The sequence below is a fragment of the Capra hircus genome, chromosome 14, assembly GCF_001704415.2.
Source record: "Capra hircus breed San Clemente chromosome 14, ASM170441v1, whole genome shotgun sequence".
Taxonomy (NCBI): Eukaryota; Metazoa; Chordata; class Mammalia; order Artiodactyla; family Bovidae; genus Capra; species Capra hircus.
Window position 1 is genome coordinate 15480486 of NC_030821.1, and position 26153 is coordinate 15506638.

At 45.9% G+C, this 26153-nt stretch overlaps 1 long non-coding RNA gene across 2 annotated transcripts in view; it reads right to left on the minus strand.

Moving 5' to 3' along the window:
• The window catches only part of LOC106502872, a 132948-nt gene extending 107366 nt beyond the window's left edge, over nt 1-25582 (minus strand). For both annotated transcript variants that reach the window (XR_001296543.2, XR_001296544.2), the window contains exons 1-2: nt 25131-25582; nt 7316-7513 (exon numbers count right to left, since the gene is read on the minus strand). This is a non-coding gene — a long non-coding RNA (uncharacterized LOC106502872). The remainder of the gene's footprint in view (nt 1-7315; nt 7514-25130) is intronic.

Sequence of the window (26153 nt, forward strand, 5' to 3'; positions counted from 1 at the left end):
CAGCAGCTTGACTGGATGCCTTACCCCAAGGCTAATACACAAGGAAGTTCCAAAGAAGAACCAAGGACGGGAGAGCTTGTCTCCTTGACAAAAACAGAGCTGTTTCCTGACTACTCAGTCAATTGCTTCTAATCTGCCCTTGCTGACAGCTCATTACTTTCTTTCCTAAACATGCCAGATGCTAGACAGTCTTCTCTGGGGCTGAGGAAAAATGAAGTGAACCTCTACGAAGTATGGAGTTGAGCTTCTCTCCTCAGCAGATACCACAAGGATCACTCAGGGAGCTTGTACAGAGACAAATGGCCTGGGGCTCACTGCCCCGGCTCTAAGTGCTCCCTGGACTTTAACACCTTTCACGTTTCTCTGTTTCTTTGGAATTTATGACTTTAGCAAAGCAACTGGTGCACGTAATTCAGAAATCCAACTCTTTGGGGAGACACTTTGAACATATAGACATAACTAAGGTCTTATTTTAAACAAATTTTTCCCGTGAAATGTGCATGGCACGTGGAGGCGTCTCCTTTATAGAATGATGCATTGTATACAGTGTGGCTGTCGCTTTGTTCTCAGTGACCTGGTTTGTTTCTGATTTGTCTCTCTCCCACTTAGACAAGGCTTCCAGCATGACCAAGGGTAGCTCGCCCAGCGCACCCGTGTTCCAGGGACCCTCTCCGCTGTGTGGTTTTCTTGCGTTCCATTCCTCCTTGGCTCTGTGGTGTACTCAAATCAGACGACTTTAAACAAACAAACAAAAAAAAGCTGGCCAGGACATCAATGTGCCGCAAGTCAAGTTTTCTTCCCAAACTCCCTTCCCTCCCCTGGAGCCAGTACCTAGGAAAGATTTTATAATGGTACTTAGGAGATTGAGGACTCTGTTATCAGCTAGGATATGAGTTCAGTTACGTGTGACCGAGACCCAGAACCACATTGATTTAAATAAGACAGAAATGTGTTTTTCTCTCTCTTATGAAAGCTGCTCTCAACCGCCTATCCCTGGAGACTTCATGGCATCCCCAATCCAGCCAGCAAGATGGGAGAAGGGGAGGGGATACGCCTTCCTTCTGAGATGTGTGACCTGAAAATGTCACATGTCACTTTCGCTTATGTCTCATAGGCCAGAATTTAGTGACCTGGCTACACCTGGCTGCAAGAGAGTCTGGAAAGTATAATCTTTACCCTGGGATAGCTTGCCTGATAATGTACTTGTTGTTCTGTCGCCAAGTCACATCCAACTCTTCACGACCGCATGGACTGCACCATGCCAGGCTTGTCTGTCCCCCATCATCTCCCGGAGTTTGCCCAAGTTCTTGTCCAATGAATCAGTGATGCCTACTAATATATCAAGATAATGTCCCATATGATAACTGTGAAGCCAAAACAATTTGTGATTTTTGGACCAGATTCTTCCCCTGAACCAACACTTGTGAATGTACTGCCTTTGTTTTACAACTCTGGGAGCAGATATGCATCAAACAAGAGGCTTCACATTTAGGGATCTGGACTTCTTGATCCAAGGAAAACTGTATACAGAACGGAGTGCATGAAAGAATTATTCAGATAATTCAAGGCAAAAAAAAAAAAAAAAAAATCAGGTTCTTGGAAACAACACTTCCTATTCTAACTACCTAACAGGAGGATTTGGTGAGAAGTTTTATAGCAATAGTTCAAGGGTACGTTCGCTGATAAGATTAGGGTGTGGTGCAGCCCCTTGTTTAGTTGCTAAGTTGTGTCAAATTCTTTTCAACCCACCAGGCTCCTTCTCCATGGGATTCTCCAGGCAAGAACACTGGAGTGGGTTGCCATTCCCTTCTCCAGGGGATCTTCCTGACTCAGGGATCAAACCCAGGTCTCCTGCACTGGAGGCAAATTCTTTACCGTCTGAGCCACCAGGGAAGCCCTGCGGTTCTGGAAAAGCCTCAAAGATATTTTTATGTGTATCCCTTGAGGCAGAACCAGGACCCTGCCCCTCGGCTACACTATTGTTTCTTGGCTGCTCCTGCCTTGTCTCTGCTTCCGCTATCTTCCCTGCTTAGCAGTGGTTTGAATCTGACCTTTGGGATTCAGGGAAAATCTTGGAGACTGGAGCCTGTTCCCTATGAACAAAGAACGAAGACCACAGAAAGGCTCCCAGGAACCCCAAAGGGCCCTGCTTGGCTTCAAAAACACTGTTTACACTGCAGATTCCAAAGTCATTGCACACTAGCACTGTGTTTAGGAAGAAGAGTTAGTGCTCACTTTATCAAAAATCACAGTCTTGACATTAGCCTGCCTGGGTCCCCATGTGGGGCAAACGTGCTTTCTCAGTCACCCCCTGCGGTAAGGCTGCTGGCAGCTGCTTCTAGATGACACTTGGGTAGGCACTTAGAACTGAGAGATCTTTATTCCACCTTGAGTTCAGGAAAAGATGTCAAAAATGGAAACATTAGGTTCCTCGACTGCTGAGTTTTTGTATGGCAGAAATTACCTAAAGCAGTGATTTCTAACCCTCACTGTACACTGGAATCACCAGAGGAAGTTTTAAAACATCTACATCCAGGCCCAGCCCCAGGGATTCTCATCCAGTTATCCTGAGGTGGAGCCAAAGGACCAGAATTTTTAAATGTCCCCAGGGATTCTAACATGCAGCCAAGGCTGAGAACCAATAATGTAAGGAACCTCCTCCATGTGTTTTGAAGTGAGCCTTGATCCATCCCAATCTTCACAGGATGTGCAACCAAGATGAAGAGATTTCAGATGAAGTGAGCGGGGAGCCCCGTTACCCTCAGTGGCTACAGCCAATTATCACATACCTACAGCTCTAATGTTGAGCCCTGGGAGAGGGTAGATTGACAAAAGGAGGGAAAAATCACAGAAGGAAAGATTAGCTTTGGTCATGCTCTTTTTGTACAAGGAATCCAATTAAAGCACCCGTCAAAAGATGTGGGTTTAACATAATCCTACACAAGGACCTGGAAAGGTTGCAGAAAACGAGATGACTCTAGGGACCAGCTCTTCTGTGAGTTTCCCTCAAGGGCCTGAGATTGAAGACTGCCCATGATGTCACCTGAACTGCTCACCTCCCCATCACATTTCTCACTGCTCCCCTACACAACCCAACACTCTTGCCAACCTGGACCACTCTCTGTTTCCAGGGTCCCAACTTCATCATGGAGTCCTCTTCATTTCCCCCAATGGAATGTGCTCTGGGCCTCGTCTTAATCCCATATGTTGTATCTTCTTTATGACATGAGTTATATATCCTACCTAATTTTACACTCACTTCTCTTCCAGTCTTTTCCTCCCAACAGTACAAAAGCATCTTGCAAACAAGCCCTGTGTCTTACTCATCTTTGCATCCCTAACATGTGATTGGCCCTAGCAAATATTTATGGAATACATATGAATTTCCAGAAGCTTCTCTAGACGGTTTTCTCATTTAGTGTGTCAGTTCAGTTCAGTCTCTCAGTCATGTCTGACTCTTTGCAACCCCATGAACGCCAGGCCTCCTATCCATCAACAACTGTCGCAGTCTACCCAAACCCATGTTCACTGAGTCGGTGATGCCATCCAACCATCTCATCCTCTGTCATCCCCTGCTCTTCCTGCCTTCAATCTTTCCCAGCATCAGGGTCTTCTCAAATGAGTCAGCTCTTCCCATCAGGTGGCCAGAGTACTGGAGTTTCAGCTTCAATATCAGTCCTTCCAATAAACACCCAGAACTGATCTCCTTTAGGATGGACTGTTTGGATCTCCTTGCAGTCCAAGGGACTCTCAAGAGTCTTCTCCAACACCACAGTTCATCCCAAGAAAAGGTACTTCGTATCTTATCTACTGTTTCTGAGTCATAAGAGCCTTAGCAACTCACTCAGACCATTTGAACGAAGGTTCTTATTAGGCCTGCCCAGGAGAAGATAAATCTCTGGACTGGACTGCCACCTATCATTTATTAATCTATCTCCCATCCATTTAGAGCCATTTAGACTCTCTCCCAGCTGCTGTGAGTCACTTGATCTTTCAGGATGGGAAGGGAAGAAAAAAATCCCGAAGTCTCTCTTTAAAAGCCCTGGGGCTAGTAGGGAAAAAAGGATGCAAATGGGTAGGGTTCAGTGGTGGCCACACAAAAGTTCTTCAGATGACAATGTGTGCATGCTACGTCACTCCAGTCATGTCAGACTCTTTGTGACCCTATGGACTGTCACCTGCCAAGCTCCTCTGTTCGTAGGATTCTCCAGGCAAGAATTCTGGAGTGGGTTGCTATTTCCTTCTCCAGAGGATTTTCTGGACCCAGGGATCGAACCCACGTCTCCTGTATCTCCAGCATTGGCAGGTTGGTTCTTTACCACTAGTGCCACCATGACAATAAAACCTTTAAATAGTTATTGCAAAGAAAGGAATGCTTTCTGGAGGCCAGGAAGTTTTTCAGTTAAATGAAATTCTCCATCTACAGGGAGGCATGGGCCCCTGATCTGAGCTGCAGGTAGAAGAGAAGAAGGGTCAGCAAAACACATACTCCTAAACACATTTCTGTGTTTTAAACTTTAAAAAGCCAGCCAAACACTCTGCCTCCTTGGGAAACTGGGATAATAACTATATTCACAGAGTTTGTGTGGATTGACTGATTAATATTATTGTCACAGTAAAATTAGCATAACTGATATTACATGTATAGGACTCCATACAGTTTACAAAATTTTCTTACTCATTGTCTCACTTCAGATTCACAACAAGCCGGTGACTCATAACTTATCTCAGAAACAGAAAAGGACTCACAGACAGAGAACACCCTTGTGGTTGCATGGCGGTAGAGAGAGGGAACGGGGAGGGGGCAGAGATGGGGAAGGGACAGAGAGGGAGGTTGTGATTGCTGCTGCTGCTGCTAAGTCGCTTCCATCATGTGTGACTCTGTGCAACCCCATAGACGGCAGCCCACCAGGCTCCCCCGCCCCTGGGATTCTCCAGGCAAGAACACTGCAGTGGGTTGCCCTTTCCTTCTCCAATGCATGCATGCATGCTAAGTCGCTTCAGTCATGCCTGAATTTGTGCAACCCTATGGACAGCAGCCCACCAGGCTTCTCTGTCCACGGGATTCTCTAGGCGAGAATACTGGAGTGGGTTGCCATTTCCTTCTCCAGAGGTTGGGATTAGCAGATGCAAACTAGTATATATTGGATGGATAAAGACAAGGTCCTATCGTATAGCACAGGGAACTATACTCAGTACCCTGTGATAAACCAGAATGGAAAAGAATATGAAAATCACACATCATTATTAACAACAATATTAATTATCATGCTGTCGCTTGCTGTTGCTTCAGTCGTGTCCCCTTTGTGACCCCACGGACCATAGTCCACCAGGCTCCTCTGTCCATGGGATTCTCCAGGCAAGAATGCTGGAGTGGGTTGCCACGTCCTCCTCCAGGGGAATCTTCTCAACCCAGGGATCGAACCTGCATCTCCTGTGGCTCCTGCATTGCAGGCGAATCCTTTACCACTGAGCCACCAGGGAAGTCCGATATATGGATAATCATTTTGCTGTAGCAGAAATTAATGCAACATTTTAAATCAACTGTACTTCAGTTAAAATAAACAGTAATAAATAAATAATTTTTTTAAAAATTATGATCTCCATTTTACAGAACATGAAACTGAGGTGCTGGCTGCTGGCGTAGAGGAGGACCACATGTTCTTTCCAACTGCACGGCACCCTGGTGACACAGGAGGCAAGACCTAGGGAGTCCCATGCAAACACCCCACCCCCATTCAGGACCCGAGTAGGTACAGAGCTCCAGGCTCTGGAGTCAGACACACCTGCCCAGGATCTCAGCTCCGCCTTTCCAGAAATTTGGGCAGGGGACTTGTTAACTTCATTGGGTAGCAGGCTCCTAATTTGTAAAATGGACATAATAATACCCACAGGTGTTCCTCAGGATTAAATAGGTTTGCAAAATGCTTAACACGGGCTTGGGCATAAGACAAACCCGTAATGAATGGTAGTTATTAATATTAGTATAGGCTTCGGATATAGGCAATAGCACACCACACATTGCAAAATGCTCTGTAATTATGGCTTTGAGTTAAATACACAACTTAATGGAAAAAACATCTGGGAGTTTTCTCTGGCTGAAAGTAAACACTAATTTCAAATGAAAAATCTGTGCTAAACCATTATACCTCAAAGGGGACTCCAATATTTTTTCAAGACTATGTATCCTGTTACCAAAAGTACACACACTAATCAAAGCTGGGTTTTACTTATTTTAAAACACCCTGTGTTTTAAAATGTCTCCCCATAAACCATGTCCACTAGATTACCCCATATTTCAGTGCACACTTCAATAATTTTTCCATGCTAATCAGCCACCTTGAGTTTGCCCCTTTGTATTTATTATGCCTGCATTTTATTATTTCCTTGGTAAACCTTGTGTTTCAAAGGCTTTCCAGAACAACTCAATCACAAAAAATATGCTTTTGGGTGACACTTCAGATATAAGGTTTTAACCCCGTGGTGAAATAATTTTAATTACAAAAACGAAACCATGAAATGGAATCCTGGTAACAGTTAAACAAATCTTTAATTATCCAGCCAGCTTGTAAATCCCTTCTCTCTTCCTTTTCATTGAGCTTGCAGACCCGGATGTCATCTCATTAGATCAGCGGCTCAGTTGTACACACAAATGTCTTACACCAAATACACATATGTCTTTCCACCTCTCTCCCAACATCTAAGCCTCTTCTTACACAGTGGCAACACCAAATTAAACTGGAGGGGAAGGTAAATAAGGAAATTGGGTAACTGAAGCAAAAACAAGCAACCTCAGCTGGTGCTTCAGGTCAAACTGTTGACCTGAAGCACCAGTACTTACCCAGGTGTCAAAAGGAGATTTTGTGATGTGAATACTGAGTGTGTGTGTGCGCGCATGTAGGCATCTCAATAATTACTAAATTTCCCCCATTCCCAGTACTGAGGTATCTGCCTGGCACGTGTAAGTCTTGATAAAAGTTTATCAAGTGAATCAATGAATTACAAATATCCCACTCAATTCATATTCTGTAATAGCCCTTGCAGGATGCTATGATCCCACTTAATATCTGTATTCAAGATTTTTTTGGCAGTTTAAATTCTAAACAATCATACTTTGTTCAAGCTCCAAATACCATTCAGATTAAATAACAAGTGCCTCATGTGTTAGCTTCCGGATTGCATCCATCAAGTCGCCTCCCGCCTTACCCTAAGAGCTTGCAGAAGTTTTGGAAAGACGAGGAAATGCATGTTACACATGAGAGGAAAATGGAGGAGAGGGTGCTGACTGACGTGCTGAGAACAGACCAATACTCACTTCCCTCAAATCCATGACTCTATAGGCTGAGTCGTCCTCGGTCTCCAGCTGGAAGCCCTCACCCTCCTCTGCACTGGTCCCAGGGGAAAGGGCCGCAGAGCCTGCAGATTGGAGGTGGCTTGCATGGCAGGAAGTAACACAGGGAGTTTGCTTTGGGGCGTCCTGAGCCCTGAAGCTCCGGGGAGTCCTGGGATGTCACTGTAAGAAAAGACTCTCAGTGAGGAAATGAGGAACTGGTCTCAAAGACACTTTAAAAATACATCTGCTGTTGGAAAGAGAAATGAATCTAATATCTTTCTCACGGAACTGACTTTCAGATAAGTGGGAAATTTTGGTCATTCCAGGGGAAGCCTCACCCAGCTACACAGCTGGAAATGATCCTTATCCTCCCATATAAAACTCACATGAAAGCCCAAAGCCATTATGTCATCCTCTTGTCATTTAATGATCAGTTGTTTGGGTTTTTTTCACTTTTAATAATCTTTCATTCTCACCATCTGGAATTGGCACCTGAGCAATGTTAGAATTTTTTTTTTTTTTTGGTAGGATCTTTAATATCCTCCTCTGAGTTGGTAAAATTGGATGAATTTCTTTGGGAGGGGAGGTAATACTTTGGAAACTGTTTTCTTTAATTTCGGACTCAAACATCTCCAAGTTCTTAATGAGAAGGGGGATTATGTTTGAAATCAGAGTGGCTTCAGCCAGACTTGGTCCTTTTTGACTTCTTGAGAAATCAAAATAAGTTCTTTCTTAAATAAATAAGTCCTTTCTTCACTGTCAGAAAATGGATGGGTGCCTGCTCTTCACAAAAGGACTCCAGTTCATATCAGTTTATAAGGAAGTGTTTTAGGGATAAACAGTCTGTACTCCGTTTTCTGCATCTACGCTACGAGGCCTCACTCTCACCGTGAGAGGTACTGGGGTGACACCATATGTGTGGGGTCCAGCAGGAGGGCAGGCGGGTTAGCTAGAGGACCCTGACTGCAGACTAAGAGGCAGAAAGAGAATATAGGAACAGGAGGGGCTGCTGGATGAGGCGGTGTTGCAGGACAGCTACTCTGGCAACAGGAAATGGGGCGAGAGGGAGTAGGAAAGGATGCAGCCACAGGGGAAACCCAGGCCCCGGGGTGTCAGGATCTGGCCAAGAGAAGAGGCAGTAGAATATCCCCCAGGAGATATTCTAAAGAAATGGGACTTGACATTGCAGCACTGTTTAGCCAAGATACGGAAGCAACCTAAGTGTCCGTCAACAGATGAATGAATAAAGAAGATGTGGTACATATATATAACGGGATACTCGTGAGTCGTTAAAAGGAATAAAGTGATGCCATTTGCAGCCACACGGATGGACCTGAAGAGCATCATACTAAGTGAAGTAAGTCAGACAGAGAAAAACAAATATCAGGGACTTCCCTGGTGGTCTAAGGGTTAAGAATCTCCCTGCCAATGCAAGGGACGTGGATTCAATCTCTGGTCCAGGAAGACCCCACAGGTCTCAGAGCAACTAAGTCTGAGATACTGATCCATGCACCGCAGTACTGAAGCCCGCGCACCCGAGTCCATGCTCTGCATCAATGAGAAGCCCAGGCACCGCAGCTAGAGAAAGCCTGCAAGCAGCAACGAAATCCGGTGCAGCCAAAAATAATAAATAGATAAATAAAAGTTTTTAAAAATATATCATATATATCACTTATATGTAGAATCTTTTCTTAAAATGGTATAAATTAACTTATTTACAGAACAGAGTCACAGATGTAGGAAAAAAACATGATTAACAAATGGGGAAAGGTTGGGGGTATGGGATGAATTGGGAGTTTAGGGTTGATGTGCACACTACTGTACATAAAATAATAAAATAATCAACAAGGACCTAATGCACAGCACAGGGAACTCTGCTCAATATTCTGTAATAACCTAAACAGGAAAAGAATTTTTAAAAGAATAGATATATATATATGTGCTTATTCTCTCAATCGTTTCCAGCTCTTTGCAACCCCATGGACTGTAGCCCACCAGGCTCCTCTGACCATGGGGATTCTCCAGGCAAGAATACTGGAGTGGGTTGCCATGCCCTCCTCCAGGGGATCTTCCCAACCCAGGGATCAAGCCCATGTCTCCCGCATTGCAGGTGGATTCTTTACCGTCTGAGCCACCAGAGAAGCCCAGATATGTGTATATGTGTAACTAAATCACTGCTGTGCGCCTGAAACTAACACAACATTGTAAATCAACCTAGTCCAACATAAACCTAAAAAAAAATGTTAATGGAACTCGAAATTGAAACTTGACCAGATTACTGACGAGGTAAAAGTGATCCTAACAGCAGGCCTGAGTGGGCGCAAGAAATAGAAGAGTCAGGTAGCTGATGGTGTCCAAGAGTTCTACGGGGCTGGGGTCTAGAAAGCCCTGGGAGGCTGCCCAGCCAGCCCGAGGTGGCCACACACTCTCACCACAGCTCCAGGGCGATGGGCCTCAGTACCTTCCCAGGCGCTCTGCCTAAGCAGAGGATCCAAAAGGAAGAAAGAGCGGAGCCCACAGCTTTGTAGAAGCAGTTTTGCATGTGGCAACCACAGAACTCCCCAACCTCATCAGACCTTCCCCAACCTGCATTTCACAATGGATTTCTCTGACAACACGGCGCCCGTTCAGAGGAGGAGAATCAATGTAGGAAAGTCCTTCAAGACGGTGTCAAAGGAAAAAGGCTGCTGCCTTTAAAGAGCTGCCATGTGGGGAAGAAGGACTAGATTATCCAGAGGGGCCAAACCAGGAGAAAGGGGCAGAATTTGCAGGGACAGATGTCAAGTCCATACAGACTTCTCAGTTAGGGCTATAACCACCCCTCTCAGGGCAAAGTGCTTCCTGGGGATGCTGTTGAGTTGGTGGGGACAATAGATTCCCACTTCTTCATTGCACAGAAAACAAAATGCCAGCCTAGAAATGCTACAGGCATACCATGGGTCCTAGAGATGAGAGTGTGGGCTCCTGCCTTGAGGGGACTATTGAGATGATCTTCAAAGTCATTCCAACTTTTAAGCCTGTGTCTCCCCAGACAACTCAAAATCTAAGTAGAGAGGCAGAGTATCATGGTAGCTAAGAACCTTGGATTTGGTCTCAGAACTGGGGTCAGATTCTAACCACCTGACACTTGTCTGTCATGTATCTACCTTACCTCTTTATCTGCAAAATGGGACCCGTACCTGCAGTATCTCCAAGGACGATTGTGAGGGTTCAGTGAGAGAATAAAGTTAGCTATTATTATCTTCACCTGGCCCCACTACCTGATTCATGTAGCTGTTTCACAGGGCGCAAAACATAATTTGTCTTGTTGCTACACTGAAAAATGCTAGGCTGGATATTAGGCCAACTTGCATAAACCTACTTACCATTCTACGTAAATTTAAAAGGAATTCTATCCTTTTAAAGCCTAGAAGTTTCCTGCTATGCAGGTTTCTCTTGAAGAAAATTGGCATCTGAATAAGGATTTATAGCCAATTATTCGCTTACTGAGTAACTGCAGCATGCCACACCCAGAGCTACATTCTGGGAACAGAAAAAGAAACCAGACACAGGCCTTGCCTTTAGGAAACTCAACATAGAGAGAAGCTTAGGAGAGTCACGGGTACTATTTTTTCCCCCAGAAAATGACTCCAGTTTATACCAACTCATATTTGGGGGTATGTACTTGTTATGGGTTGAATTGTATCCTCCCAAAACAAAAAAATGATATGTTGGTCTTCTATCAGCCAGTAACCCAGAAGGCAACCTTATTGAGATACAAGGTCTTTACAAATGCAAGCAAGAAAAAATGAGGTCACTAGGGTGGGCCCTAATCGAATATGACTGGCGTCAGAAAAAAGAAGGAATCTGGACAGAAGGAAATACACACACAGGGAAAACTTCATGCGAAGATGAAGGCAGAAATTCTGGTGATGTTTCTAAAAGCCGAAGAAGGTCAAAGACGGGCAGTATCAACAGAAGGAAGAGGTCTGGGACAGAGCTTCCTCACGGCCCTCTGGAGGAACCAACCTTGCAGAGACCTTTATCCCTGACTTCTGGCCTCCAAACTGTGAGACGATACATGTTGCTCTTTAAGGCTCCCAGGCTGTGGTACTTGGTTTAGCCCTGGCAGACAAATAGTCCAAGCTCTCTGCAGGGAACTCTGGGAGATGTGAAATAAGGGGTAAAACCAGAGAGAAAACCAGTTGTAACAGTGTTGTGTTAGGGCAGCAGGCTGGACCACAGTTGGAGCAGCGCGGAACAGGAAGGGAGTAACTCTAGTGGGGGGAGGGGTGAAAGCAAGCCGGTCTTTATAAAAGAGGTGACATTTCAGCAGGGGCTTAAAGAATGAAAACTGAGGCTGCATACGGGGTTAACGGGGCTTCCCAGGTGGTGCTAGTGGTAAAGAATCTGCCTGCCAATATAGGAGACCTTAAGAACCCGGCTTTGATCCCTGGGTCAGGAAGATTCCCTGGAGGAGGGCATAGCAACCTCCTCTAGTATTCTTTGCCTGGAGAATCCCGTGGACAGAGGAGCCTGGCGGGCTACAGTCCATAGAGTCAAAAAGAATCAGACACAACTGAAGCGTCTTAGCATAAAGACACACATGGGGTAAATGGTATGCTGTGAGCTCAGTCATGTCTGACTCTTTGAGACCCCCATGGACTGTAGCCCGCCAGGCTCCTGTGTCTGTGGAATTCTCCAGGCAAGAATACTGGAGTGGGTAGCCATTCCCTTCTCCAGGGGATCGTCCTGACCCAGGGATCAAACCCCGATCTCCTGCATTGCAGGCAGATTCTTCACCATCTGAGGCACCAGAGAAGCCCTGGGGTAAATGGTGGTATCACTAAATAAGAAGGAAGGTGAGGGGAAAGCAGGCTTGGTGAGAGGAGAATAAGGTCAGTTTGATTTTGAAAATTTTCATTTTGAGGGACCACTTAGACTTTCAAGTGGAGATTTCTAGTCTGTGCACCCAGGATTAGGAATCATCTCATTGTGTCTATTAAATTCAATCTGTCTTACCTGGGGGCCACAGAGAGCTAAATCCTTCTTGACTTTTGAAAGTCATTATCCTGAGGCCTGAAGTTCCCAGTGTAATAAGCAAGCCCTCTGGGATCCTGACCCTGCCTGCTGGTCCCCGCCTCTGGCATTCACAGCTTTGTTCTCATCCTTCCTTCAAAGAGTCTGAGCTTGATGACAATCCAGAAAGTGTCCCACTGCTGCAGAATTGGAAACCCGGGTCCTCCACCTAACAGCTGGGGCTGTGTTCCGGGTCGCCAGCGGCTAACTTCTTGCATACGGAATTCAGAGGAAAGGGCTACTATGGAGCAGGAGCCTGACCCAGGAGTAGATTCGGAAGCTCTTCAAGGCCAGCAGAGGGAAGTGAATCATCACTGGCCATCAGAAACGAGGGACTCCCTGCAGCTGGTTCCCCCCACAGCCTGCCGAGCTTCCTTAAGGGAGCCAAGTGTGCTCGAAAGGAGGATGGAAAATTGCACTCATATATTACCCCTTAAAAAAAGAGGTGTATGGAGCTGATCAGTATGTTGTGGAAAATTCTGGGCTCCCAGGACACAGAAGACATAAAACTGGGCTTTGTCAGAGTGGAAGCAAGAAAAGAAACCATTAGAGAAAAATGTAAAACCTGGGCCGTGCCCTGTGTTCTTCCAAGAAACCCATCCTGATTCTACTAACTCAGCTCCCTCTTTCTGAGTCCTTCTCATTTCTTGCTTTCCTCTTTTTTCCTTCTTTCCTCCCTGTTCTCTTGTGTGGGTTTCATTTCTTTTAGGAGGGTCTATGGAATCAATGTGTTGCTGAAGTGAAGTGAAGTGAAAGTCACTCAGTCATGTCCAACTCTTTGCGACCTCATGGACTATACAGTCCATGGAATTCTCCAGGCCAGAATACTGGAGTGGGCAGCCTTTCCCTTCTCCTGGGGATCTTCTCAATCCAGGGATCGAACCCAGGTCTGCTGAAGTGTCTGCCAATAAGCCAACTGCATTCTCCCCTGCAGGGTCAGACTCCCCACTTCTCAGGAGCAGAGGGGATGAACTGAGCTCCTTCACCTGCCAGGAGTCGCTTCTGTGCATAGCTGTTAGCTTGTGAAAGTGAAAGTGAAGGTGAAGTCGTGTCCGACTCTTTGCGACCCCATGGACGGTAAACTACCAGGCTCCGAGGTTCATGGGATTTTCCAAGCAAGAATACTGGAGTGGGCTGCCATTTCCTTCTCCAGGGGATCTTTCCAACCCAGGGATCGAAACTGGGTCTCCTGCATTGCAGACAGATGCTTTACCATCTGAGCCACTTTTGAGGGGCTCATAAATAGTGCTCCTGTTCCCCAACAGAGTTCTGAAACGGTTCAGAGGCAGACGCAGGAATCTGCCAGATGAAGTTGGAAATACCACCTTCAATACGGATGAAAAGCTCTCCTGGAGGGCACGGCTCAGCTCTGGTGTCACTGTCACCAGCCAGGGACAGGGTCGTCCTTCGAGACCAACCCTGAAGGACCCCTCACAACCAAGAACAAATGAGACACTGTCCCTATTTAAAGGCTCATCCATCAAGTAAGAGCCTCCTCTTCCTCTGGGGAAGAGCGATGTAGGAGCAGAGGGAGGCCAGGGTGTCCCTGTGAAGAAGGACCGTCTACAGAAGGAACCACTGAGAGTGAGGACTATGTGCTCCCTGCAGGAGGAGGCTCTGGAAGCTTGACTCCCAGTGCCCTCCCCAAAAGGCGGAATTTCAAGCATCAGTGGAGATGTTTGTGGAGGTTTTTGGACAGGTGCCTCCTCCTATGGTAAGGTTGGTCCTCCTCTGCTCTGGTCTCACTATCAACATAAATCAAAAAGAAATATTTATTCTCCATCCTAGAAACCCCTCGGCAGGCACTAGAAGGCATTCAGAACTGAGCTTGATCATTTCTTCACTAAAACTCTCAATAGGTTTTTGCGTCCTATGAGACAAAATCCAAACATGTTAGGCTGGTATGATACAGTCTGTTAATTTTTCCCAATATCCATCTTCTTACTTGTTTTTTTTAATACATCTCTCATTCCCTACCCCCAACACACCTGAGTTTTAACTGGTCCTAAGACTGTTCAAATAGATGGGGAAACAGTGGAAACAGTGTCAGACTTTATTTTGGAGGGCTCCAAAATCACTGCAGATGGTGACTGCAGCCATGAAATTAAAAGAGCTTGCTCCTTGGAAGACCAATCTAGATAGCATATTCAAAAGCAGAGACATTACTTTGCCAACAAAGGCCCGACTGGTCAAGGCTATGGTTTTACTAGTGGTCATGTACGGATGTGAGAGTTGGACTGTGAAGAAAGCTGAATGTCGAAGAATTGATGCTTTTGAACTGTGCTGTTGGAGAAGACTCTTGAGAGTCCCTTGGACTGCAAGGAGATCCAACCAGTCCATTCTGAAGGAGATCAGTCCTGGGATTTCTTTGGAGGGAATTGATGCTAAAGCTGAAACTCCAGTACTTTAGCCACCTCATGCGAAGAGTTGACTCATTGGAAAAGACTCTGATGCTGGGAGGGGTTGGGGGCAGGAGGAGAAGGGGACAACAGAGGATGAGATAGCTGGATGGCATCACTGACTCGATGGACGTGAGTCTGAGTGAGCTCCGGGAGTTGGTGACGGACAGGGAGGCCTGGCATGCTGCGATTCATGGGGTCACAAAGAGTCGGACACGACTGAGCGACTGAACTGAACTGAACTGAACTGAAGACTGCTCAGCTGTGTCTGGCTGTTTGTGACCCCATGGACTGGAGCCCTCCAGTCTCCTCTGCCCATGGACTTCCCAGGCCAGAATACTGGAGTGAGTTGCCACTCTCTTTTCCAGGAGATTTTCTTGACCCAGAGATCTAACCCAGGTCTCCAACATTGCAGGCAGAGTCTTTATAGTCTGAGCCACCGCCTCCAGGGAAGCCAGAGTACTGACGCAAGAGACCTGGGTTTGATTCCCCTGGAGGAGGGAGTGGCTGCTCACTCCAGGATTCTTGTCTGGAGAATCCCATGAACAAGGGAGCCTGGCAGGCTACAGTCCATGGGACCACAAAGAGTTGGACATGACTGAGTGGCTAAGCACATAACACAAACTTGTGATTAGAGGCTGGGTGCTTTGAGCCAGCTGACATCAGTCTGGCCTCTGAGGAAGGGAGAAGGGACTGGAGACCGAGTTGAATCATGTGGCCAATAATTCAATGTCATGCCTACATCATGATACCCCAATAAAAGCTCTGGACATCGCAGTGCAAGTAAGCTTGCCTGGTTAGCAATACTCAGTATATTGTCACACACCGATGTACCCAGAAGGTGAAACATCGTGACTCCACAGGGAGAGGACATGGAAGCTTCATGTCTGGGGCCCTCCCTATGTACTTCTTCGTTCAGCTTGTTCTAATTTGTATCCTTTGTGCTATAATAAAACTATAGTTATAAGTACAGCATTTCCTGAGTTTTGTGAGAAGGTTCTAGCAAATTATCAAACCCAAGGGGTGGTGTGAACCCCAAAGTTTGTTACCAGTTGAGCAGAAGTGAGGGCAGTGTGGGGACCCCTGAACTTGCCACTGGCCTCTGAAATGAGGGCATTCTCGTGGAGGACTATGCCTTTAATCTGTAAAGTTTAATTTAACTCTGGGTGGTTAGTGTCAGAGCCAACTCCGGGAAATAGTAAATGGCAAGGAAGCCTGGCATGCTGCAATCCATGGGGTCACAAAGAGTCAGACACAGCTTAGAGACTGAACAAAAAAAGACGTGTCAGAAGTCACGGCAGTATTCTCTCTTCCTGGGCTGGATATCTGACTTCTCTGACTGTGCGTTGCATTCACGCAATTGGCAAAAATAGATTGAGCATCAGATGAATTAACTATAATCCTTGCTCTCAAGAATCTTGAAATCTAGTACAAAAATAAATTACAATAGTATATGTACTCATAGGATGATGTACAAAGTGTACCATAAAGAGAAGATGAATTGCAACTATGGCTAGAGGGCAGTTGAAGAGAGTTTTGTAAAGGAGGTGATCTCTGAGCTGACTTTTGAAAGATGGATGAGTGTTTGTCTCAAAGAGAAACCATATTCTAGTCCACAGGGCACACACGTGCAAAGGCACAGTGGTGAGAAAAGATACAGTGTGTTCAGGGAAATGCAAGCTCATCTGCATTGTTGGAGCACAGTGTCTGGGAGTGAGAAGGGGGAGGGGAAGGCAGTAGGTCTAGAGAGGGAGGAAGAGGCTTCGTGTTCCACACTAAGATGCTGGAACTTTATCCTGGAAGTTTCTCGAAGTGCAGCCCAGGGTCCAACCATCAGAAGACTGTCCTACATGATGAGCAGAAATGTGCCTTAGCTTACGTTTTGAAAGATCATGGTGGCCTCCCAGACCAAATGTTACACAGATTAAACTTGCAGCTGAAATCAAAGGAAAATGATGGATAAGACTGCAAAATGAAAACAACTTAAAAACATTGACTATCCATCTGGAAAAAAAAACCATAAGAACCTCCAGGCTAATCGTGGGGTGAAACTCTGTAACCAGAAAGGTAAGCCTAAAATGAGACCTACAAAACTGCTTATGATCTGAGGGCACTTGCCAAGGACACAAGTGACCCCAGCTGTCAGCAACAGACCTGCAGAGAGAGGAGCTGGGCTCAAGCCCACTGACAGTGAGGAGTTTGGGGAGACCTTTCCCACACTGTGCTGAGATCCAAAAGGACTATAATTTCAAGACAAATGCAACCAGATCTCATCCTGCCTCTCCCCAAAAAAAACCTCTGGAAACTTCTCAAAGGGTTGTTTCAGTGATTTTAAAAGAAAAAGAGAGAGAGAGAGAGAGGGAACAGAAAAGTAGAGAGACAGCTATTCTTGGGGATATGCAGTCACAGACAGCCCTCTTAGAAATTCGAACCTCATTCTATACAGCCTGGATGTTGAGTCACTGGGTCTCAAACCTTGGACCTTGCTCTAAGGTGTTCTGACTGATAGCTCATCTCAGGAGAAAACACGTCAAGCTGAGACCTCAGAGCACTCACACAGATAATTTTTCAATAGAAACAACCAGAAAAGAGAAGGTGTGGAGAAAAAGGAACCCTCTTACACTGTTGGTGGGAATGCAAAGTAGTACAGCCACTATGGAGAATAGCGTGGAGATTCCTTAAAAAACTGGAAATAGAACTGTGATACGACCCAGAAATCCCACTGCTGGACATACATGCCAAGGAAACCAGAATTGAGAGACACATGAACCCATATGTCATCGCAGCACTGTTTACAATAGCCAGGACATGGAAGCCACCTAGATGTCCATCAGCAGATGAATGGATAAGAAAGCTGTGGTACATGTACACAATGGAACATTACTCAGCTATTTAAAAGAACGTATTTGAGTCAGTTCTAATGGCGTGGATGAAACTGTAGCCTATCATACAGAGTGAAGTAAGTCAAAAAGAAAAACACCAGTACAGTATATTAACACATATATATGGAACTTAGAAAGATGGTAATGGAGACCCTATATGTGAGACAGCAGAAGAGACACAGATATAAAGAACAGACTTTTGGACTCTGTGGGAGAAGGCGAGGGTGGGATGATTTGAGAGAAGAGCATTGAAACATGTATATTACCATATGTGAAACAGATCGCCAGTCCAAGTTCAAAGCCTGAAACAGGGCACTCGAAGCCGGTGCGCTAGGACAACCCAGAGGGATGGGATGGGGAGGGAGGTGGGGGGGGGCGGTGTTCAGGACAGGGGACACGTACACCTACGGCTGGTTCATCTCAATGGATGGCAAAAGTCACCACAATATCGTAAAGCAATTAGCCTCCAATTAAAATAAATTAATTTTTTTAATGAAATGACCAGAAAACAAAGATTAGCAGGCATACAAGAAAACAAGACCACCTGAACATAAAAAAGAACCATCAAAAATCACAGATCACAGGAACAGACTAAAGATTTCAGAGAGTGGAATTATTAGATCTGGTTTATTTTTTAAAAAAGAAAGAAAAAAACTCTGATGACATGTTTAAAGAAATAAATAACAACACGAATATATATGCAGGGGATTGTTGTTTTTGCTTTACAGTCACTCAGTTGTGTCTGACTCTTGTGACCCCATGAACTGTAGCTCTCCAGTCTCCTCTGTCCGTGGGATTTCCCAGGCAAGAATACTGGAGTGGGCTGCCATTTCCTCCTCCAGGGCATCTTCCCAGCCCAGGGATCGAACCCAGGTCTCCTGCATTGGCAGGCAGATTCTTTACCACTGAGCCACCAGGGAAGCCCACACATGGAATAGGAAACTCTACAAAGTAACAAGCATATTTGAAAGAGAAATGAACTTCCAAAATGAAAATATACAAGAACCAAAACAACAAGTTATAATGGTTGTATTTGGCTGTGGGTTGGACACATCTGAAGAGAAAATTAGTAATCTGGAAGAAATTGTGGACATCCTCTGAGTCAAATAGAATCTCATTTTCCAGGACTTTAAAACAGAATTGTTCGCTATTCTTTCAGTGGAATTCTGGCAAGTTTCGGGTTTCCTGGTGCCTCAGAGGTAAAGAATCCGCCTGCTAATGCAGGAAACACAGGTTTGATCCCTGAATCAGGAAGATCCCCTGGTGTAGGAAATGGCAAGCCACTCCTGTATTTTTGCCTGGGAAATCCCATCCATAGGGTTGTAAGAATCAGACACAGCTTAACAACTAAACAACAACAACATGGCAAGTTTCCACAGGTTGAGCTGCTCTTTTGTAAAGCATATGTGGGTAATTATTATCTCTGCTTCTTCATAGAGGCTGTGATTCTCAAATTATTTAAGGTGGTGGCTGACTGCACCCATATTTTTGGTCAGCAGCTCAAAGAATGAGGCAATTCATCCTCCTATGAAGTAGACATCCAATCTCAACACTCAACCCAGAACTCTTTCAGAGTGGAAATCTGCCATCTCTGGCAGGTGGAAGTATCAGGAGGTGCTTGATGAATGCCTAGTAGGTCAATTTGATAATGTTTTCCTTTTGGATTAAGAACCAACGCTTTCTTGTGTCTTCATATCACCAACATTCCATGTCTGGGGTGTTGTATGTTACAGAAGTCAACAACTCTCCTCCCAGCACCATATGTCCTCTGGAGAGCTGGGTAGATTTATCTGAAGTTTCCATAAGCAAACTGCAGTAAGGGCCTCCTTGCCCTTTGTTAATTGAAAATAAACTACTGTCTTTTGGAGAAGGACACAAGCCTCCGAGTCAAGGCTGTATATTGTCACCCTGCTTATTTAACTTATATGCAGAGTACATCATGAGAAATGCCAGGCTGGATGAAGAACAAGCTGAAATCAAGTTCACCACAAGAAATATCAATAACCTCAGATATGCAGATGACAACACCTTTATGGCAGAAAGTGAAGAACTAAAGAGCCTCTTGATGAAAGTAAAACAGGAGAGTGAAGAAGTTGGCTTAAAACTCAACATTCAGAACACTAAGATCGTGGCATCTGGTCCCATCACTTCATGGCAAATAGATGGGGAAACAATGGAAACAGTGACAGACTTTATTTTCCTGGGCTCCAAAATCACTACAGATGGTAACTGCAGTCATGAAATTAAAAGAGGCTTGCTCCTTGGAAGAAAAGCTATGACCAACCTAGATAGCATATTAAAAAGCAGAGGCATTACTTTGCCAACAAAGGTCCATCTAGTCAAAGCTATGGTTTTTCCAGTGGTCATGTACAAATGTGAGAGCTGGACTATAAAGAAAGCTGAGCACCGAATGATTGATGCTTTTGAACTATGGTGTTGGAGAAGACTCCTGAGAGTCTCTTGGACTGCAAGGAGACCCAACTAGTCAATCCTAAAGGAAATCAGTCCTGACTATTCATTGGAAGGACTGATGCTGAAGCTGAAGCTCCAGTACTTTGGCCACATGTTGCAAAAATGACTCATTGGAAAAGACTCTGATGCTGGGAAAGATCGAAGGCGGGAGGAGAAAGGGACAACAGAGGATGAGATGGTTGGATAGCATCACTGACTCAATGGACATGAGTTTGAGTAGGCTCCAGGAGATGGTGATGGACAGGGAATCCTGGCGTGCTGCAGTCCATGTGGTCACAGAGAGTCGGACATGACTGAGCGACTGAACTGAATTGAACTGAACAAGCCTCCGAAGGCTGCCATGGAAACCTACTCACTGGAGGATTTGGCAACTGCTTACACATTTTCATTTCACCTACAGCAGGATGGAATCCAGGCAAAGAAATGCCCAAAGTATAAAAGTATTTATTAGCAGGGGACTATGCGTGTGTGTTGCCAGGTACAGGCTCCAAATTTCTTTTTGAGGACGCCCAGCTGGAGTCTCCATGGGTTAAGATATCCTAGGAGCATCAAATCAGCTCTGAAGACTGACCAAGAAGAGCATGGGACGTGCCCTGCAGGAAAGTGAAAAGAAAGGGTAAATTGTATGAGAAGTCACTGGCTTCTGCCTCTCGAGAGATGAGGAGGTTCAGGTCAGGACCAGGGCAACCAAAGGGCTCCAGGGGAAAACTCGTCTCTGATTCACCTTCTGCTCCACTTGCAAAACCTTCCATCAGTTGCTGAGATTTTGGAACCATTTGCCTAAAACAAAAGAAAACACTCATATTGCCAACTCAGAGGGAGAACAAAGGGCTGGATTAATAAAAAGCAAACGAGGTGGAAAAATATTTTTGGAGGGGAGGGCAGAGCTTGACCATCTTTTATATTCTCCCAGCTTCCAGGTTCCAAACCTCTTGGCTATATTCAGAGCTGGAAGGAAAACGAGTGTTAGAGCAACGCTTTTACATTTCAGGGAAGGAACTGAGATCCAGCCATGTGGATGCATGACTTATCATAAGTCGTTAGTGACAAAACCCGACCCAGGGCCCAGGCTCCCTGTACTGACCCTTCCTTGCCTCAGTTTCCCAAGGCCCAGCAATCAGCAAGTTCTACAGGGTCTCATTTCCCCATCCTTTCCCTTGCAGTGCTACCACAGGGGCGTAGGCCCTTACCACCCAAGGCAAAGGAAGAAGAAGGTCAGTTCTGTGCTAAGCCCTTGGCAAACACGCATGTAATGCTTGCAACACACTGTGAGTTGAGTAATAATTCCTGCCTTGCATATGAAGGAACAGAGGCTTGGAGACTGAGGTCACACAGCTGGTGAGTGACAGAATTGAGACTCACATCCTTTATTCACCTGACTCCAGGTCCACACTCATCACCTCAGCATCTCCTGCCTCCCAAGGCTACTTCAATGGCTTCCTATTTGGACCCCTGTACTTATCCTCTTCCCATTTCAAGCCTCCTACAATCTGAACCTGTTGGAGAAGACTCTTGAGAGTCCCTTGGACTACAAGGAGATCCAACCAGTCAACCCTAAAAAAGGAAATCAGTCCTGAATATTCACCGGAAGGACTGATGTTGAAGCTGAAACTCCAACACTTTAGCCACCTGATGCGAAGAGCTGACTCATTTGAAAAGACCCTCATGCTGGGAAAGATTGAAGGTGGGAGGAGAAGGGGATGACAGAGGATGAGATGGCTGGGTGGCATCACCAACTCAACGAACATGAGTTTGAGTAAAGTCCAGGAGTTGGTGATGGACAGGGAGGCCTGGCATGCTGCAGTCCATGGGGTCACAAAGAGTCAGACACGACTGAGCAACTGAACTGAAGTGAACTGAACAATCTGAAGCCAGATTAATCTTCTTAAAACTTGCTTTTAATCAACGTCACTCCCAGCCTCTTATCTTGTCTACCATCTGGTCCTCCAAGGCTGGCGCTTGCTGCTCTGTGGGCGAGTTTCTGCATGCCTCATTTGCCTCACCTACACTGCCTTCCCCCTGCCTTTTCTTCTCAAAACACCAGCATTGATTCCTTTATATCCTCAAACTAATTGAATGCCTACTGATTCCTCTACAAGATTTATTGCCAAGGGACAGTAACTCAGCAGGCAAAAGACAGACTGAAACAAGTTGCCCGATTTGAACCCTGTCTCCACTCAATATGAGCTGCATGATCTTGGGCAAGTTTCTCAGCCTCTCTGTGCTTCAGTTTCCCAAAACACAGACGGGATTATGATGACTCCTACTGAGAGGATTAAATTAATTAATATACATAAAATACTTGGAACAGAATAATAACTCAATAAACAGGAGCTAGTCTTAGCAGTAGTAGTAGGTACCACGCACTGGGCGAGTTGCTAGGACATAGAAGTGAATAAATCACATTTGGTCCCTTTCCTCCCAGTCTGGTGAGCAAGGTGGGAATGTCCACCAGGAACCACAGCCCAGTGCTCTTGCTGCTATAATAGGCAGGTACAGAGGGCTGGGGGAGGAGTTAAGTATCTGAGGTAGGGTGGTAAGGTTTCAGGAAAGAAATTATGCTTTACCTCAAAATTAAAGCATAGGAGTTCTTATGAATACACAGAGTGAAGGTGTAGGAGTGACATCCAAATAAACATGGCATGACCATCCAGGGGCTGCAGGGAGGATCCAGAGGCTGGGACAGAGTAGGGCCTCATCCCATAAAGACTTTATGGCACTGTAAGAAGCTTATGCTCAAGACTGTAAGCAGAGAAATGCCCACCCCAGACCATAATGATCTCAGCTACTTCTGACCTGGTCAAGAACATGTATTGCCAGTTTAACTAATATGACACTTACTGCTGTCTGTCTTCTCTCTGAGTACCAAGCAGCCCACACAAGCATTTCTGAGAAGCTTTGTTATGCCGACCCACCAATGGCCCCTTTCTGAAGCCCCTCTCTCATCATCAAGCCAGGGCAATACGTTTTCCACCAGGTAACTCTGCTACCTTGACCACAGCTGATCGGACCAAGGACTAGCATCTGACCTACAGGCATCTGACCTCTTGATCGGCCAGTGCCCAAAATGAGTGCCCAGGATCAAAACCAGACTCAGTGGGTGCCATTTCTTCAGGATGCAGACTGCCCAAACAGAATCTCTCTCTTAAGGAAATCTGAACGTGAAACACACAGAGAGGAAAACAGACATAGAAGCCGTGGAAATGGAAAAACTCCCTTTGGAAAAAGCAATAAGGGCCTTCTCCCTAGTGGTCCGGTGGTTGAGAATCCATCTGCCAATGCAGGGAATGTAGGCTCCATCGCTGGTCTGGGAAGATTCCACAGGCCCCAAAGCAACACAGCTCGTGGGCCACGACTACTGAGCCAGCACTATAGAGCCCGAGGGCCACAGCTACTGAGCTCAGGCACCGCAGTGAAGAGTGGCCCCCGCTCACCAGCCCGTGCATAGCAATGAAGACCCAGTGCAGCCAAAAAAAAATTTTTAAGAAATCTCTTCTGTAAAAAAAGAAAGAAAAAAGGCAGTGAGCAGAAGCCACGAATCAACCAAACCTACAAGGTAATGGCACCGTAACAAATAAAGAGCACAGACGAGGGAGTCATTAAAGAGATAAGCCTTACTATGCGCTGCACTGTGGCCCACTTCCCAAATACACCTGGTTTTCCCGAGTTCAGCGGTGCCGCGGATTAAGACAATTTTCTGTTTTTCTTTGTTCCCTAAGCATCCTCAAATGAAACCCCAAAGTACTCTAGCTGAGCCTCTTTTCCTTGGAACCTAAACAAGTCTAACTCTACAGGAACAAGTGTTTTCTGCCCAACGGGAAGAGAGTGCTTTCTCGTGGAACAGTCTGTGCTTTGGCAGAAAAACAGGAAGGTGCATGACTTATTCGGAAAGATTCCCAGGATTTTCCTAACAGGAAACGTGGACACGCTGCGGGGGAAGTGAGGAGACAGAAGCCTGGAGGGGCCAGATCCTAAACGGTCCACCATGGCAACGATCCTGGGTTTCATCCTGAAATTACGGGTCTCTGTTTAAAGCATTAGAAAAAGAGGAATGTGATGGTCAGGTTTGAGATTTCTAGATGAGATATCATTTTATCCAACATACACTACTGTCTCCAGAGGAGGTAGAAATAACATTTATGACTCGAAGGAACCCTCTTGAGTAAAAATGAACTACACTGACACCACCCTGAAGGAAATTCAACTTTCCAGGTATATTCACGTGACCAAAAACGCAAAACAAAGAAATGTACACAAATTAATCCTCTAGTGCCCAGACAAAGGAATTCCCGTGAAAGAACAACGTCAACAGTTATTTCCTTGGGACAGAAACATAACACGCAGGAAGAAGACTCAGAGCTGGTGGGGCTTGTCTTAATCTTTTGTGATGTTTCTCTGGGGGAAAGCAAACAAGAGAGATTTCCTGGAAAGTCACTCCGTGAATGTCTTATCTACTTTGTCCTGGTCTGAATCTCCCAATTGCCTGCTTCTCCCCGCCACAGTAGGACACTGGAAGTGTCCGCAAGGACTCGCTGCCAGAGATGCCGAGACACCAGGACTCGGGGAGCGGCGGTGAAAACTCGGAATGGAGTGACCTTCCGGGCTCGCTCTGGCTTTAGGACCCCAGCCTCCATCTGCCGGCATGCCATCTCTCCTGCTTCCCGCTCACTTCCTCTTTCCCTCTCACTGATGCCTTCAAATAGCCCTGTGTTTTGGAAACAGTGGCTACCAATTCAAAGAGCCACCGCTTCAGAGGAGAGGGAGCCCGCCTCCACCCCGCTCCTGGGTCCCCGCTGGCTATTTGCAGAAGTTCTTCACAAGCAGGGAAAAGGCCTCCGCGAGTGATGCCCGCTCCGTCACCGTGGGTTAATCAAGGCTCTCTGTGCAGTTTCCTCCGCCATCTGCTCGCACTGCCTTCTCTCCGAGACTTGGCAGGGAAACACGCTGTTTTTCATCCTAACTCAAAGACAGAGAGGTTTTTCATACCTGTGCAAGTTGGGATTCAAAGAAGCAGCGCCGATGAAACAGAAAGAACAGCGGAGGCCCCAAGCTGCGACTCGTAGCCAGCCTCCCTGAGCGGCACTGCGGCCAACGTTTGACTGGAGAGCCCTGCATCCTCTTTCCTTGACGGGTTAAATCCTGTCAAATTTGATCCAGCTCCAACCCAAACTTTCTCTAACAAAATGATTGTTTTCTAAGCCCCAGCTCCTGGCAGATTTATTTCAAGACATATTCAATGTAAGGGAACCGCAGTGTAGGTAAGATGTAAGCGGGGCGCCTTAGACTGAATGGTCCCCTTGTTCTCTGTCTCCGCCTATTCCTTCCCACTTCTCAGCACTGTCTTTCCATTCTTGGCCTTTGTTACCTGCACTCCTGGGGCCTCATTTCTGCTTCATTGTCTAAACGTCTGTCCCTTTCCTGCTGCCCTCGCCCTTGTCTACCCTTCACCCTCTCTTTTTGTCTTATTTCTTCCTTCTCCTCTCTGTTCCCTTTCCTCTGGCATCTTGTCTCTTCTCCATCTTAATGTTGAGAAGATCTACAGTCCTAAAGCTAGGGTTCAGCTTTTATTCCAAACCTTGGCAGCAGGTACCACTCGGGCTCTGATTCGTCAGGACAGATGCTAGCGATGGAGCTGGGACAGGATCTAGAAGGTTCGCCACTTTGCTACTCGCCAGTGGTGTGCGGGAGGTGGAAGAGGACAGGGCAGGAGAGTGCCCTCGGAAGGCTCGTGGCAGTGGACAATGACTATTACCTGAGCGAGTCAGAACTATTTCCATCTTTTAATGATCCAGAGTGTACCAGATTGAGAACAAGAAAAATAGCCACTGACATCCCAGACGGGCCTAGTTCTATCAGTCAGGCCTCGGTGTCGCTAGGAGCTGGCGCTAATACCGGCGGCCAGGCCTTGTTGAATATGAGCAGCTTCACAGAACACCAATGACTGTGATGGATCCAAAGGAAAGCAAGACCATGCAAAAACATGAACATCATCCAGAGTACAAAAGTGAC